Raw genomic sequence first — 11941 nt, 5'->3', positions numbered from 1 at the left:
CGGAAGGAGGGGAGATCCGGAATCACCCGGATCTCTGGGGGTAGTTCGTTCCAGAGGGTGGGGGCTCCAACAGAGAAGGCTCTCCCCCTGGGGGTCGCCAACCGACACTGTCTGGTTGACGGCACCCTGAGGAGACCCTCTCTGTGGGAGCGTATCGGCCGGTGAGAGGTAATCTGTGGCAGAAGGCGGTCTCGGAGATTTCAAGATGAAAGTTTAAACCTTATATCATGGCACCAGTAAGAGACTAAATCAGATAAACCATTGCAGAAATAGTTTTCATGAAAGAACAGAAAACAAACAGCAGGTGGCTGGGAATAAGCTTTCATTCATGGTGATTTTTTGACATCCTATGGAGATTCTTGGATCATGCCCTCCAGATTTAATTTAATGTACTCTAATGTATAATGCACAGTGATTAGCAAACAATTCAAGACTATTATTTTGGACAATACAATTCTAACCATCCTTATTCAAAGAATCACTCACTTCAGTATGAGAATTTCTAGCGTTAATCATGATGACAATTCCTAGTAACTAGTGGAAAAGCATTATTTTCCTGATAAAACATACAAGAAATAAAATTGCAGAGATGGTGTTGGGTATTTTAAAGCAGGTGATTGCACATGACACTAAGAAATCCTATCAAGAATACAGCAATTATTGTCAAAGAAGCAATAGGACCAGCTGCACCTTTGTGGGATTCAGGGTTGATTGGTTGATGGATATAAGTTTTATGAGACCTCCACATCATTTTAAATGTTTTTGTTTTGTTTTGTTTTAATTTATTGTGTTTTGATTCTTGTTCACCACCCAGAGTTTATTCTGGTAGATGAGCAACTATATAAGTTTAATAATTGAATAAATATAAATGTTCACTTCTTTTATGTGGTTGATTTAGTAAAGCATGGAAACTAATATACTTTTCTATGAAATTCATTTGAATACAATTCTTATAAAGCAAGTTATGTTTTTGGAGTTTTTTGGATTCAATTGCACTATTTTGTTGACTTTTTTTAAAATAGGAAGTTTGATTGGATACTGTAAGCTTTGTTTTTGTTTTGTTTGGGGGAGCAAAACTTAAAAAAACTGAACCACTGTGTTTTTTTAAAGTTATTGAGGTCATTCTGAAAATGATAACATTTTGACTACAGTAAAATAAAAGATCTCCTGAGGAGCAAACAGCTTCACAACTTTTTTTTTCTTGGTATTCAGAGTAAGGTCACCATGACCCACTTTTTCCTTGACTTCTCACAGTTCCTTTTATCTGAAATGCTCTTCTGAATCTGTAATGTTATACTTTGGAATATTACTCAACCTTTATTTACAGCCATTTCTCAAATGATCCTTGCAAAATCCCACTTGTTGAAACTGATGTTGTCTGGACATTGGAATGTAAATAAGATAATATGAAATTCACTTAGAAAGCTGTTTACAGACCAAAGCCATTTGGAATTTTAAGTGTATTTTCTGTTCATGATTAATATATAAATAGCAGATAGTGGCTCAATACTCAAGTGTCCTGATAACATTTGATAAAATGGATGACTCTTGCTATCTGGACTGAAATGCAGTTCAGCAGATTGCCTTCTAAGTAGTTTAATTTCTGTGTACTGGTCATCATATGTTATACTGGTAAAAAGCCGTTGCAATGCAAAGAACTACAGGTAGTCCTCAACCTACGACCATAATTGAGTCCAAAATTTCTGTTCTTAAGTGAGACATTTATTAAGTGAATTTTGCCCCATTTTACGACTTTTCCTGCCACAGTTGTTAAGTGAATCACTGAATCAAGTTAATAACATGGTTATTAAGTGAATCTGGCTTTCCCATGGCCTTTGCTTGTCAGAAAGTCGCAAAAGGGGATCACATGACCCTGGGATTTTGCAACCATCAATATATATGAATCAGTTGCTAAGCATCTGAATTTTCATCACGTGACCATGGGGATGCTGTGATGGTTGTTAAGTGCATTTTTTTCAATGCTGTTGTAACTTCGAACATTCACTAAATGAACTGTTGCAAGTCAAGGACTACCTGTACAGTATGCCTTGCATTCAAAAAGGCCCTGGTTCAAATTGGGGGATTTCAGTCTAGAACAGGGCTTTTCAACCATTGGCACCTGGCAGGTGGTACGCGACCATCCTAGAAAAGTGGTAGCGGGGGAGGGGAATGAGCTGAACAGGTGGCAGCACTGCACAAGCCTGAGAGATGGATGGAGCTGCAGGGCTGTCAGCGCTCAGCGGAAGCGCCAGGATCAGCGCCAGGCTCCAGCTGGAGCTCGGCGCTGATCCTGGTGCTTTTGCTGAGCCCTGAAGAAGCACCAATCAGCTGGAAAGTAGCACTGATCCTGGCACTTCTGCTGAGCCCAGAAGAAGCGCCAATCAACTGGAATGTTGCAGCATCTCCAGGGTCTTGTGATTTACATTCAGATGCTTAGCAACTGATTCATATTTATGATGGTCACAGTGTCCCAGGGTCATGTGAAGTGACCAAAACCTGCTGCAACCACCCAGCAGATGGGGGGGGAACCAAACACCCCCACCCCATCCCCGCTGCCAATCCTCAACAGAAATGCTCACAACAATGAAAACATCGGACAGGAGGAAGAGCGCCGCTGGGCGGGCAGGCAGGTATCTTGCTCGGCTGTGGCTTGGGGGGCATTTTTTTCAGTGCCATTGTAACTTTGAACAATCACTAAGCGAACTGTTGTAAGTCGAAGACTACCTGTACTTTATCACTTTTTCCCTTTTGGGGGGGGGGGGTCATCAAGTTTTTGACACCTTGCTAGGCGACTGGTGGTACTCGGATGTTGCCATATCCTAAAAGTGGTACAATGGGTGAAAAGGTTGAAAAGCCCTGGTCTAGAAAAATCATGCAGAGGCTGTAAATTATACCTAAAATCGTGAAGAGTTCCATCAGAAACAAGAGGAAGAACATGATAGAGAAATTGCGGGTTACAAAGGTAATGAGCACTCTGTAAGTGTTAACATTGGCAAGGAAAATAGGACAGATAAAACAAGAAGTGGGACTCTCCCAGAATGTTGAGAAATCATTTTTAAGTATTTTCCCTTTTCCCCGTTCCTGTTCCAGCCAAACTGGTCAAACTAAAAACATTCTTTGGTATAGGATTGCCACATTTTCTGTACATGATATTAGCTGAAAACAGCTTGTAGGTACAAACATTTGGCTACCTTGGGCTATTAGTTTGCTTGGTCAGAACTGTCCCAAAACTTTATGCTGCCTCTGGAGAATAAATAGTACCTTCCTATTAAAACACCTTGTATCCAAGCCAAGACTAACCATGTTAAGTTGGCACCTGAACCAATATGTACACAGATACATACGTATCTTTGCCTTATGGCAGTTATCAACCTCAACCAAAAAAAGGGCAATGGGTCATACATACATAGAGACCCATGGAAAACAATGAGACATAATTATTAAGAGACTAGACAGTCACTTGTTTGAAATGGTATAGGTTCTCCTTCTTGAGCTGGGGGCTGGACTAGAAGACCTCCAAGGTTCTATTCTATTCTATTCTATTCTATTCTATTCTATTCTATTCTATTCTATTCTATTCTTCTCCATTGCTCTTAATTGGCCTATTCTATTACTAAGTTTGAATCCAGCCAGTAGTAGTAGTAGTAGTAGTAGTAGTAGTAGTAGTAGTAGTAGTAGTAGCAACAATAAGTTAATAGCTAGCAATGGGCCTTTTCACGATGTCAAACGTGGCTACTAAAGTCAGCCAAACTCAGTCTACCTAATGGAAGGGTCAAGTTGCTTGCCTGGGACTTAAAAGGGAGGGTGGAAATTTGAGTTTGAATGTATGATTTGCATTCTCTTACAATTTGAAACATGAATCCTCTATCCCAGTTCTCTCCCACTATTTATTTTTTTATTCTGCCTGTCATGTAAAACATACAGAGATTGATATGTGGAAATTCATTCCATTTGCTAAGGCAAGCACTATGTGAAAAGAATTCAGCAAGCATCAGGCCTGAGTAAAGACTGAAATGCAGTGCAATTTCAATATGATAGAATCAGAACATGGTAGAATTCTGTTATTCTGTTAATTCTACCACATGGGTTTATCCAGGTCACAATAGCTCAGTCATATTTTGCCAACCCATTAATGTTCGATTCTCACCGGCTCAAAGTTGACTAGCCTTCCATCCCTTCTGAGGTCAGTAAAATCAGGGCCCAGATTGTTGGGGAGCAATATGCCGACTCTGTAAACCGTTTAGGGGTATAAAGCACTGTGAAGCAGTATATAAGTGCTATTGTAACAATGTTATTAGAAGTTCAAATTCAGATCAATTCAATTTATGTAAAGTTAAATAAAAATGTCTTTTCTAAATATGTTTTTATTTAAAAGTACAAAGGAAGAATTGCATGGCAAAATTGGCACAGCATCTCAAGAGATACCAATAAAGGTGTTTTTTTTTCAGATTTTCAGAAATGTCCATTGTTTCATCCCCTGGGTCTCTTTAAGAATTGTGATTTCCTTCCAGATAAATCAACATACTTTTGTGCACTCAGCATGTCTCTTCATAAACTAACTGATATCTTTAAAAAGTTCAGACTTTGCTACTTCTGGTCTTTTAAAAAAATAATATTTCTTCTACTATAGGTCAATGGAAATGGCTCAGTCACACAGTATGACATCTAAAACCAACGGTCTTTCTCCATGTCACTTTTCCAGTTCTGGCTGACCTTCAGGGTAGGAAAGCTTTTAAATTCATAACATTCATAGCATAGAAGCTTTTGAAATCCAGTAGTATTTCATATTTTTTTAAAAATACCTTCACCCTCTCTTTTGTGACCACATCTACAAAATAAAAGGAAGTTTTAAGGATGGCAAGGAACTATGAGAAAAAAGCAGGCCTTTGATTATCTGAGAACCAAGTGCCTAGTTCTTCCATTTTTAAAAAGCAGCATATTTCTACCTTATCAAGTTCCTAAAACTGACAATTTAAACTTTTTTTCCCAATGATATCCATAATTCTGATATTGGGGCAAATTGTTCCTCAAATTAATTCAGAGCTCAGTCATTATTCTGCAGTGCATGGAACAAATATTATCTTTTCATTCAAAACAGAGATTTATGTCTGGGTTATGTGAGATCTAGGACAACCTACATTAATTGATTCCTTTTGACCGATTCCAACCCCTGCCCATCTGCAAGCTGCCAAAGATTAAATGAAAACTATGCTTTTTGAAATATATATATTTGCTTTTTATCCTATCTTTATTACTTTATAAGTAACTCAACCCTTTCTGAAAAAAGTTTGAAATATACAATAGCTCAAACTAGCTAGGCTAGGGGTAGGCTTTCTAATGGCCCTGTTGAGCAGAAACACATGCTGTATTTATCTTATTCTTATATGTAAAAGTCTTGGGCTGAATCTTATGCACAACTTTACTTTATGAGTATCTAACTACTGCAATGCCAAATAAATGTTTTATTTTTTCCATTATGCAGGCGATAATTCTAGAAACCTTAAGCAACAGAGTCAGATCTGATTAGTGCTTGGATCCCAGGACTGGAGTCTAAACTGGGAAGTCAAAAATCAATTCCAGAAGGTAAGTAGATGACCTGTGCCCGCTCACACCCAAAATGTACTTGCAAAGGCTACATCGAAATACCTAGACTTATGTTAAGACCCACGTACCTGCCGTGCAAACAGTTTGGTTCGTTTTCGATTTAGTAGTCTATTGTGCAAACCCAAAACATGGGGTTAATTATACACACCCTGTGCAAACACATACGATGAATGTCCACTGAGATTCTTATTCAAAGCAAGGATAGCTATCCTTGTCATCGTGTGAACCTAATTACAACTTTAGCAAAGAGGGAGTATTGTGAAGAGCATTAAAATTGCTCCCACCTGCTTTTCAATAGAGTACGGCTTTCATCTGCACCTCCTGCGGCCCCCACCTCAGAAATACAGACCACGCCCCTCCTCAGAAAGCGTTCTGATAGGCCAAAAGCTATAAGAAGGAGGTCCTTCTGGGAGATCCGAGCCAAATACAGCGCCGGGCGAACCCGCCCTTTTTTTTTTTTTACGGCTCCCGCCTTTTCAGATTGGAAAATAATAAAAGGAGCAAAAAAGAAGTCCCCAGCGGCAATTTGTACAAGATGCCTCCCTCTTCCGAAAGCTAGTAGCAGCAAAGCGATCGGCGGACGCGAATGTAAGATCTGAGATCCCTCCGCCAAGCCCCAGCATTAAAAGAGGAGGAAAGAAAAAAAAAAAAAGCGGGGGGGGCAATGGGATAAAGCGAACGTGACAGTCACGTGATCTGCCCTCTCTCCCCGCCCATGTCTGTCTTTAGCCAATGAGCGTGAAGACGGCCGAGCGGAGTCTATATAATCGAGGTAGCGTCACAAAAAGCCGCCCACGATCCGTGAAATCCATCTCGCTTTTTTTTTTTTTTTTTTTGTATCCGCTGCGCGGCTGCAGCGAGAAGCTCAGGCAGGCGCGCGCCCGCTGCTGCCCACTCGGGCTTCTGGGTGGGAGGAGGGGGGGGGAGAGCGCCAGAGAGGCCGAGTTGCTCTGTCGACGGCGGCCGCGGAAGGGCGGGACGGCGGCCGCCTCGCTCGCTCTCCTGTTACCCGGCTGTCCTCGCCGGGTACCGTCACATTCCCTCTCCCCCTCTCGGGCCAGGTCAGTATCTCTGGGTTAGACCCGGCCCTGGGGCTGGAGTACCGCGGGTGGTCCTGGGTAGCGGCCGCTGCCGTCTCTCGGCTCCGGTTTTTCGGGCCCGAGGCGGAGGAGTGCGCGCAGACTGGGCGCGGGGGTAGTGATGCTGCTGCTGTTGCCGCCGAGGCTGTAGTGCAGCTGGCCTCCCCTTGGTACAGGCGGAAAGGCCCAGGAAGAGACCGGGATCCCTTGCAGGAGGACGCGGGCGTTGTTTCGGCGACAGACCCGAGTTCACGCGTCTCCTTGGGAGCCACCGAAAGAAAGGCATGTTGTAACCGGACATGCAAAAAAAAAAAACATGCATCCCTGAGTCCGACTTGAAGGTGACATTTCGGGATCCACCAAAACCAGGACCGGTGTTTTGCCTTCGGAAAGCCTTGGTTCACTGTGCGGCATCTCTGGGTAGTGGGAAAGAAAATATCCTTTGGGTCAAGCTTTGGTCCTGGTTTGCATCCACATGGTTTGCATAGTAAGAGTAGGACAGGAAAGCTCCAGCCTATCTGTAGGCCCTGTTGAGCAAAATGGACCGTATTTAAGAGTTAGTTCTGAGTTCCATTAACTGTTCCTGTACTTGTGTATATAATGTGCATGTATATATAAGCATATATTGAAAAATCTCAAGTTGAGAAAATTAATTATATAGACAGCAATGGTGAAGATATTGCGAGAAAATGTTTTCTCGCAATATCTTCACCATTGCTGTCTATATCAGGGGTCCCCAACCCCCAGTCTGGACCAGTACCGGGCTGCAGCATGCCGGCAACCGGTCCACACAAACAAGCAAAGCCCCATCCATGTGATGCAGGCAGCACACAAAACCACCGCAGAAAAACCTCTCTCCATGGAACCAGTCCCTGGTGCCCAAAAGGTTGGGGACCTCTGGTCTATATAATTGTTAGTCTCTCATCTCTTCATAGCCTGTGGTATTCTCTACAGTTTACTTCCCCCAGTACTAATCCAGCTCAAATTTTTTCTAAGCTTTCAAACTCAAACCTAGGCAGCCAGCTATTTCCATCTGCTGGAGTTGTGCTGTATACATCTATTGAATTAATAATATTGAAGTAGGCATATGTTGCTTTTTAATTGTTTTTGTCTTGAATGCAAAAGAACAAAACTAATATTTTATTTATTAGAAGTGTTTATGATACTTTAAAAATGCTGCCTTTCTCCCTGGGGACACCTCTAGTATACATAAAGAAGCTTTTAATCTGATTGGCAGATCATTGCATAAACTAATCAGTTTATTTTCTCCTGCCTTGTATTCAGAAGAACTCACTTGTGCAGCTCTTTTTCTTAAACCTCTAGCTGCAATATGGAGAATAACAGGATTGACAGAATCCTGGGAAAGATATAGTTAAAATCTCCTGTTAGTTTGTTCCTAGTATAAGGGCATTCTATCTTTTGTGGCTAAACAGCTGGTGTGGTCTTGCCAGGTTTGTGATTGACCCCCTTTTATCTCATGAATATGCAAGGAACTTGGAAAATAGGATATATGTCTTGTAACTGGATTGACCATATTCAAATAAGGAAAATTGGGACATGTAAGAAGGGACTCTTGAAAACACCAAACTCTGGAAGAGGTAGTGATAAACTGTTCTTCACCTAAGAAGCCTCATTCTTTCTGTGATGTTCATATGTGTTCAGGAAGATTGAGGCATACTTGTTACTTTCAGTACTAATACTTGTTTAATATGGACATATGGTTTTGATTTAAATGTCAATCTGGTCAGAATATGTCCTGTTCGTCTCTTTACTAATCTCTGTTAGATCAACGAAGCTGGAGAAATCTTGAACATCTTAGTTTGTGGAAAATACTAAAGTGAAAACTCGATATTACTCTGCTCAGCTGTATACCCTTTGATGGTGGCTTCAAATAATTGAAGCTGGTGCTTAGCAGATTATTCCTCCAGCCTCATTTCAAAACAATGTATATGCCTGTTGCTCTTCAGAGCCGGCTGATAGCAGATGAGTCTTGTGTGAACTGGATGCTATGTTGCAAAGCAAGTGTGATTGAGATCTGCTCTCTGTTTGGCTGTAGAAAGCTTTAGATAGTGCTGGTTAAGAAATGGCTATGCTGCAAGTTGCTTCTTAATGTTTGTCACTACAAACAAACTGCTTGTATTTCTGTCTTTCTTTTTCCTGTCCCCCTTCAATGTTGGAGACTTCTTCTTCCTCCCTTAATAAATCTGTCCTGTTCCTTGCTATCCCTGGGCTACTGTTTGTGGATGTTGGCGGCTTCTTGTTGTGACAGGAGAATGTGTGTGTGTCCTGGGCCCAGGAGAATTGGTAGGTATTTTTTTGCTCTATTATCTGACGAATAGAATTTTAGGGGTGGGTAATGGGTTAATGAGGGAGTGTATTAAATAAGTATTACTGTAGATGACTTCTGGAATTGTTGGCTGTGAATTCTTGGAATTGAAGTCTTAACATTTCTGAAGATTATCAATTTTGAAAAAGGTGCTGTAAGTATTGTCTTTGTAAATGCTTCTTTAAGCTTAAATTAGTATTTTCCTAGTAGTGTATACTCTTACAAATAAACTTACCTTGGATTTCGATGTCACAGACATCAGCTTCGCTGTACAGTAAAAACAGATTTCACACAATACATTAAACAATGTAGTTTGTTTAATTTGGGCTTAAATGCATGAACAGTATGGTTCTTTGTGAAATGCTTTATGACTTCACATTATAGGTAGACCTAACAATTACGGTTTATTCAACTGATTATGGTTTTAAAAAATCCTTAGGATGTGTGTACCCAACCATTATACATGTGTTGAGTATGGGTTGAATAAATGTACTCATTTGTACAAATGCATTGCTCGCAAACACCCCAAGTATCTAGAATATCATATAAAGATAAAATCTATTGTTACTACCTTCATTCTTGGTTTTTTGAATGCTCTCAGATAGGATTAATTTTAACTTACTTCAGTTACTGGAATAAATTGGGTATGTCACTGATATATTTTCCCCTTGCCTCCTCCCCCCATCCCTGTTTTCCACCTTGTACCACGCTCCTGGTATGATATTCTATCTGATACAGTGCTGAGACTTACCTGGAAAGTTAAATATTGGTCAAGGTAGCCATAAGTGACTCTACATATATCAGGCTTTCAAATTGTTTTATTGATAGTCACAAGTCATCAGCTGCTTAAAATTGATATGGTTGTCTGGGGACCTGACAGTAAAGAAGTAAAAAACAATAGCACTTAGACTTAAATACCGCTTCATAGCCCTCTCTAAGCGGTTTATAGAATCAGCATATGTCCCCCAACAACCTCAGAAGGATGGAAAGCTGAGTCTAGCAGTCAGCAGAATTAGCCTGCAATACTGCATTCTAACCACTGCGCCACCACAGCTCTGAGGAATTAAAAAAACCTGAACCTGGTCACTTGTTGGCAATTTCTAGAACTCTCACTTGATTTATTTCTGCCTTTCATCTATTAAAGGTAGAAATTTTCAGAATTTGAAATCATATACATATTTAAATTGTGCAATGAGAGAAGCTATCTCTGCTTCACCCCAAAAAGGCTCTCCACAGTAGCATATTACTATTGGCACTGTAAAAGTCAGTGTAGGGTATGATTGTAAGAGAAACAAAGTAAAGATCCGTCTTGTGTGTTCCTTTTATGGTTAAGGGTTAAGGTAGCAAAAAGTGTCTTGACATTTGAGAAAGACTGACAGGTAAACAAAACACTGAGCAAACTATGTGCGACCAAAAATATAGCAATACAGAAGCAAGAAATAAATACAGACTGCTCAGATTAAGACAATTTGACTATTTTTTGAAATTCTATACGACTGGAAAACACAAATTAGATAGTAATACTGTAAATTCTGCATTCTATACCAAATCTTGTGAAATAACTAAAATATTTCTGTAGATCTATGGAACATAAAGGATTTTAGATTAAGAAAATTATTTTAAAGTAATATTACTAGGAGAGTTTACTGCAGTTCTTGAAAAGCTGTCAGTTGAAACTGTGGATTAGATCTGTGGCTCCCAAACTGACACCCAGGTTATTACAATAATTTCACAGGCACTGGAGGATATTTTACTACTTAATAAACTGAACTGTCCCAATGTCTTTGGGGTGCTATGGAGCATGTGTCAGAATTGATAGGGTGCAGTGAGAAAATTACATTAAGGGTACTATGAAGCAAGAAAGTTTGGGAATCTCTAGGCTAGATGTTAGTTCTAGCATACAATAATATACTCCATATTAGTTCTGAAGTTGCTGCTGCTGTCATAGACCACTAACTGTGTAATAGGATAGTTGCTGAAAACTATCTACAAAATGGTGACTAATTATTTTTCTGATTTGCTTGAAGACTATTAAATGACTAAGTAATTGTTTAAAACAATCTGTTGGAAGTTTTGTAATTCCAGACTGTAGTCTGCTGTACATGATTGTTGTTATACACAATAAGTATCCTTGGTCAATTGTAAATGGTGAACTTAGAGCCGGATTTACTGATGGGTAATGCAAAGATGATATTTGCCTGTTCCCCTCAAATTTTGGTCGCCATGATATAAAAAAAGATGTTGAGACTTTAGAAAGGGTGCAGAAAAGAGCAACAAAGATGATTAGAGGACTGAAGACTAAAACATACGAAGAACAGTTGCAGGAATTGGATATGTCTAGCTTAATGAAAAGAAGGACTCGGGGTGACATAGTAGTGTCCCAATATCTAAGGGGCTGCCACAAAGAGTTTGCTTATTCTCCAAAGCACCTGAAGTCAGAACAAGAAGCAATGGATGGAAACTAATAAAGGAAAGAACCAACCTAGAACTAAGGAGAAATTTCCTGACAGAACAATTAATCAGAAGTTATGGGTGCTCCAAACTGGGGGTTTTTAAGAAGAGATTGGACAACAATTTGTCTGAAATGTTATAGGGTTTCCTGTATAGACTAGAAGATCTCACAAGTCCCTTCCAACTTTGTTATTCTATTCTGCTATTAAGTTTGTGAAATTTTAGGGAAAGCATATCAGAGAAAACAGATTACAATAATTAACACAAATAACAAATGTGGCAATTTCTTCATATGGCAGTCCAAATCTTTCTTACATGTATAGAGATTAGAGTCTTTTCAAGGACAGGATTTCAGTTGTGGTTGTTTTGGTGCTTCAGCTTTTGAGATGACTTTTGTTCTCTCAACTTGAAGCTTCAATTAAATTAAATAATGCTATTTGTAATTCTCTACTAGTATAACAGGGTGAATTGAGATATTTAA

The sequence above is a fragment of the Protobothrops mucrosquamatus genome, unplaced genomic scaffold, assembly GCF_001527695.2.
Source record: "Protobothrops mucrosquamatus isolate PMUCROS unplaced genomic scaffold, P.Mucros_1.0 scaffold1414, whole genome shotgun sequence".
In the NCBI taxonomy this organism is placed as follows: domain Eukaryota; kingdom Metazoa; phylum Chordata; class Lepidosauria; order Squamata; family Viperidae; genus Protobothrops; species Protobothrops mucrosquamatus.
Note: the sequence above shows the minus strand (reverse complement) of the source record.